Source organism: Cynara cardunculus (assembly GCF_001531365.2).
Source record: "Cynara cardunculus var. scolymus isolate 2C chromosome LG 9, CcrdV1, whole genome shotgun sequence".
Taxonomy (NCBI): Eukaryota; Viridiplantae; Streptophyta; class Magnoliopsida; order Asterales; family Asteraceae; genus Cynara; species Cynara cardunculus.
Window position 1 is genome coordinate 12,347,504 of NC_037536.1, and position 6,785 is coordinate 12,354,288.

The following is a 6,785-nucleotide window of genomic DNA, read 5'->3' on the forward strand; positions in this document are numbered from 1 at the left end:
GGGTGTTACCCGTAAGGCTATCATTTGGAACTCCTTGAATTCTAAAAGCATCCCACAATTTCTAAAATGATTTCAAAATGGGAATGTAGATCTTCCAAATGTAATCCTCTAAATTGACCCATTGCTTAAATCATTTGGAACATTAATGGTTTTATCTCGAAATTTAGTGCAGTCATATTGGATCTGACACTAATAAGCTTAATTGACCAAACTTGGGGTGAGCATAGTACTGTATTCCTTGGTCTTTGTCATCGGCAGTTCCTACAGTATTTTGCTATGGAGGTGGTGGATTGTTTACAGGGTGTTCACCCCCACCAACGTCACTCATGATATTGTTAATAGGGGGTTGCCGATTACCTCGACCTCTTTGACATCTGCAAACAGTTCTTTCAATTTTCGGGTCTAGAGACAAAAGTTCACCATGTTGTAGCTGTGTCATACAACACCGAAAATTACTAGAGAAAACTCACGACTCGGGCTCAAATAAAAAATCAATATCTTAGAAACAAAAATCGCGCTAGTCCCCGACAACGACGCCAAAAACCTGATAACAAAAATGACACACGCAAATTGTGGCACAATAGTGGTGCAAGTGCACACCATTGTTGAGTTCGCTTTTTCAAGTAATACGATGGTAAGTTTCAAAGATCATTTTCCACAAGGACTGGTCTACTAAGAATCAGAGATTCTTACGAGCTTCCAGTGCATTTAGAGTTTATAAAAATGATTTGTTTTAGGTAGAATACTGACATCTTACAAATAACAAATAATAAGAAAGGAGGGTATAGGTGTAAGTTTTTTTCTGAGAGTATAATAGTAATTTAAATGGTTGATAAAACTGGTCACAAACTAATCCCATTCGATTTCCTCCTCTTGAAGCTATGTTGTATGGGTTGCACTTACGATTTTCTCATAAAGTTTCCACAAATGCTAACGTTCAGTTTGTTATACTGCGAGGTGTATTTTATTTATAAGGGTGACATATCAAGGAGATGTGTATATTAAGATAAGGCGTATTTTAGCTATGAATATTATATTAAAAAATGGGTCACGCAATTTGCATAAGTGTCATTTACATAATCCTCAACTCTTTCGATCAATAAGTTAAAAATATGTCTATAAAGTAAGTGAAGTAGGCATGAGAATTGGCTCCGACCCGTCAGGAAACCCAGTCCATCCGTCGCAGTTTAATTTGGAGTATTAAATTATTCTTATCCCAATCATATTTTGTGGATGTTTGGAGGGATTGAGGAAGCGTCATGGGCGAAGGGAGTTGTTTAGGTCAGACATGACGTCACTTCATCTCGACATATTCCTTCTACGACTCAAATCTTGGTTTACTTGTTTTCTTGATGCCAAAATATCCAACATCTCTAATTGTTTAATTTATTTTATATTTTATTATTAAAATACTCGGATTTATTTATTACAATAACATATTCAATTATATATCACCGTTTCCTTTTTAAAAATTAGATTTTATATATTAAAAAGATATCTGTTTGTTTATACATTTAATGACATCGGAGATTTGAGTAACAAGGTTGGTAAGGGATAGGAGTCGTTTACTAAACGTTTACCTGAGTAAACGTTTATCAAGTCATATTACTTTATCGGATGAATATGGTAAAAACTAATAATCTTACTCGGTAAGAGCAAGACAAGAAACAAGAGTCTTATCCGGTAAGAGTTTATAATGTAATTTATTGCATACGGTGCCGCTTTGATGGACGGAAATTTTACCCTATAAGTAAATAATAGTGTTGAATTTTACCGATAAGCACTTATCGAGTAAGTTTTTGGTAAACGGCCCCTTAGTCACCATGCTTCCACAATGGAAAATTAGCTCATATAGCATTCCACTTATTTAAACTGTTCTCCTAGTCATTTCTCTTTTGAATTTACCTAAATGTCATTACGTCCATAATATCCACATCTGCAATATTGCGGTGCGGACATAGTAACATTTGGGTAAACCCGAGAAAGGAATAACTAAGAGACCAATTTGAATAAATATAATGACTATTTAAATCAACTTCCCTTCATCTATTTACTCATTACTTTATTTGTTTTAATATTTTTTTTTATTATTTGATGATTAGTAATATATATCGTTTTCAGTGAAACCAGTTACTTTAAAGTCTCATATGAACACAAAATAATATTACACATGGATTACGTGTTGCACACTTGCACATTATATTTAAATCAAATTTTTGATTTTTGGTAAATACAACTTTTGACCTTCTTTTGGATGTTAGAAAAAAGATATCGTGATTGTATCACTTTCAACAATATTCTACGAGGATAAGGATGAAGAAGACAGAGAAGATGAAAATGGAGTATTAATTAATATAACAGAACTTTAAGTTTGGTGAACTGTTTCTGTTTTGTATCCATATGTGTTATGTTTATTAATAGCGTAATATTGCTTATTTTTGTTCTCTTTAATATCTGAATTTTGAAAGAAAAAAAAATACAGCTCGCTCCATCTCTTGCCTTTCTGTAATCATCGATCGATCTTGCTTGGCTCTCTAGTTCATTTAAACAGATGGGATATTCTTTTAAGTAGATACACGTTGTTTGAACTTGGAGGTTTGGACAGCATATACTGTATTTTAAATTTACCAGTTAAAACTGTATTTCCTATTAATCGTAATGTTTATTTATTTTTAGCCATTCAAATAATTTATGACTAACATATTAAAAATTACAGTTTGATGAGAAAGTTTTTTCCTACATGGACCGAGCAACAAAATGTGATGCGATCTTTATGTCTATAAAAGAAGTCCAAGATTTTGGTTTCAAAACGTCTCAATGAGATACACTTTAATTAATATTTGATTATTTCTTGTTCTCTTGTTATAAAATGTAGAAATATGGGTTAAATTTACGAAGAATGCATGTATTATTGATGAATTGTATTACTTTATGTTCTCGATTTACAATAACATTTTAGATCACATTGCATCACATAGTTTTACAACTAATGAGTTATGATCCATGGATCTTTTATGATGACCTTTGGTTGTTTTACGTGAGATCAAATGTTGTTGATTATTTAATGAAATTGCATCTTTTGCACATTTGATTTTATAAAATCTTAAGAAATACATATATTTGGGGGATTTTAAGACATATTGATAATAAATCATATATTTGGGGTTTTTTTAGACATATTGATAATAAATCATATATTGTATAGATTTTGATGATTTATACCTCATATTAGAGGTGTTCATGGTCCAATTTGGATGGTTTAACCCCTCAAACCACAAACTAAACCGCAATGGCGGTTTATGAAAATTTTCAAATTGAGCGGTTTGATAGCAAATGACCAACTGGTCAAATCTAACCACAAAAAGGCGATTTGGTCTCACCGGTTGATTTGGGCCTTGTTGTTAGATTTATGCAACCTTAATATTCAACACAAAAATAGACTTTAATGCAAGTATACACCTAGATCAACTATCATCTTGTTACAAGTAATAATGGTAGAAGTACCATATACTATTCGCATAGAGAAAGCTTGTAAAATAAAGTCTGGTCTTTAAAAAACTAATTTCAGATGGCTTTTGTTGATAGTCAAATGAGTCGTTGAGTATTCGGCTTGGTTTCGATTCCGATGAGTTTTGGGGACATTTGTCTAGTTTATATTGCTCAATGTGGAGCTTTGGAACGTGATATGCAACATGACATATTTATTTGAAAGTTACATGTGTTGAGTGTGTGGTCATTCAACTGGAGTCATCTAATTTAGACTGTAATGTAATAGATCCATAGGCATAGGAGTAGGTCTTTGTTGGTTTAAAATAGGATGGTTGTTCCCATATTGTGGTCAGAAATAGGAATTGGGTCATCAGAGACATTGTGGTGTAGGTTCTTGGAGTCGGACATCGACCATTGACCATATGGTTTAACTTTTGAGTCGGTTTGATGGTTTAAAATCGGATGCTTATTCCAGTATCATAATTAGAAAAAAGCATTGATAGAGACTCATGGAGTCGAACATGCCATTAACCATATGGTGTAATTTCTAGTGAACGAGCATGTCTAGGATCATCGAGGGTCTAGGGCAAGGTATAAATTGTGGAGGGTTGAACTTGATGACCATTCTTCGTAGTAGAGCTCATTAACATTGATATATGACTTACTTTATGTTTAACCACGATCAATGGATATTGGTCTTCCCTTTCACTGAAAGGTGTTTTTATTTATTTATTGGAGTTTCTCCATGTTTTCGGTGTTGTTTTGGGTATAGAATGTATCCATAATTCATGGTTTTGAATGTTGAACCTTATTCATGCCTTGGATAATCGAATTTTATCCATATTTACGGTATTTGATTATTAAACTTTAATCATATTTTGAGTGAGCACTGAGTTTCAAGTTCATATTTGAATGGATGTTTTGATTGTTTAGAGTTTTCATCACGAAAATGGAGGGTTTTAGAAAGATGTTGCTTTTACGATAAAAATATTTTAATTTTAGAAATAATGATGAAAATTGCTTGAATTCACTAGGCTTTAACTCTAACCATTTTTATTTATTGACATGTGCATCCGGTTCTTGTTGGGGAATGGTACTAGCGGCTATTATATGCCTATCTTTCGAGCCCTTGCTTTTCTTTTACATTTATCTCTTTTAATTTTGATAGTTAATTTACGTGTTTGAACATTTGTAGCATAAAATCGTAAAATGCTATTCCTAAAATAAAAATAAAAATAAAAATTAATTTGTAAATTTCATTTTTTATTCATGTATTTCTTAACTTATTTTCTGATATTTCAAAAAAATAACAAAAACATGTTTCACTAAATTAAGGCTATACGTCAAAGTTTAATGTTTGTTGGTACTAGGCTCATTGGTTTCTTCTAGAATGTACTTTTGAACCCTAAATTATAAGTTTTTATATGCATTGCAATTTGCATTAGAAATTGTAATAATTATTTTTGTAATGTTATAAATATTTAATTTGATATTGATTTTTATTTTTTAAATTTTTATTCTGGAAGACCAACATTTTATTAAAGACATAAAAACAAGCAAAGCTTCTACAAATTATAAAACCAATCCAAAAAATTTACTCGAACGAAACCAAACATGAGAGCAAAAACCAAAATAGCAGCCACGAGCACTACAACGACCTCTGAGGAAACGAAAATAATAGATGAACAACCAAATTAAGGGGACGTTTACCCGATGTCTACTGGGTAAACACATGCCATGTGTTATTTTCTTTATCGATTGAGTATGACAAATACCGATAATCTTACCCCGGTACGCATGACAATGATGAATATTTTTATCCGGAAGCGAAGGAGAATACTCTGCCTGGTTAGCGCTATGGGGCTATGGGGATAAGAGACGCTTAACAATGATTCAGTTGGATGATGAAAACAATAAATTAACTGATGGTGGTGATTCTTGCTAGTAAGTGCTTGCCCAGTGAGTGTTTGGTAAATATCCCATAAAACCCAAAATTAATGAAGCAACCAATGAGATAAGACACAAAAACCAACCAACAACCCCAATCCAGAGTCGTCGAGCAACAGTCAACCACCCCTAATCGCTAACCCCTTGACCCATACCATTCCATTAACGACATATTGAAGTCCATAACACGCATGGTTTCAAAATTTTGAGCAACAAGTTGTTGTAATAAAACAAACTTTTATAAAAGTTTCAACTATTTTTAACTTTGATAACTAAAAGAGAAATACAAAATCAGGAGACATAAGATTTAGAAACTATTTATTCAATTAGTTTTTCATTAATCATGTAGGAATAAAGTTGTCTGTGTGGATTAATCTATCTGTATTGAAAAAAAGCTTTTCTTTAAAAGGGTTTTTTAATTAATGGAATGAACATTTTCTTTAACTGAAATGATCCGTTTTGAATTTTTTTTTTTTTGGCTTTTGCATAAATCCATTAGAAGCATACTGAATAACCCGATTTTTATATCATTAACTTATTATTAAACAATCATATTACCTAATAAGTTGTGAGTTCCATCAACTATGCTAGTAAAGAGATCCTTCAAATAACCTCAAGGGTGATGCCTTATTAGTTTGAGCTTGGCTCCAAAGGTCAAAATTATCATGAGGTATCATGTTCAAAACTAAGGAGGAATAAAAATTCTCTTGTGGCCATGGAGGTTCAAATACGGTGACTCCGAGTTATCTGCAAAGCAGGTGATCACCTTGGGATTAGTCGGCCCGCATAATGGGTTGGATATCCAGGTTAATAATAAAAAAACATCCTTCAAATTATTATAACTATTATATATACTATATTATAAAGCATTTGGCTAAAACTCTTAAACCCGTTCATCCCTATCTGATTTCATCTCATATCTGAATTCGTGTAACTAACTGTAGATAAACACAAATACAGGATAAACATCTCATTTTAAATATAAAAAATCTAAAATATAATTAGTATAATCATTAAATTCTAACAGAATACTTAATTATTATCTTTATAAAATTTATAATATTAAATCAAAAATAAATTGTCTTATTATTAAATTTAAATTAAATTATATATAAAAAATATATTCTATATTATAAATCATTTGACAAAAACTCTTAAAAACTATTTTTTATGCGTAAAGTATTGTTTATTAATACATATTATTTAAAACTCAAGATTACAAATAAATTGTACGTAGGTACAATTTATTAAAGCTCCATATTTGAATTCGTGTAACTAACTGCAAATAAACACAATCAAATACAAGATAAACATCTCATTTTAAATATAAAAAATCTAAAATATAATTA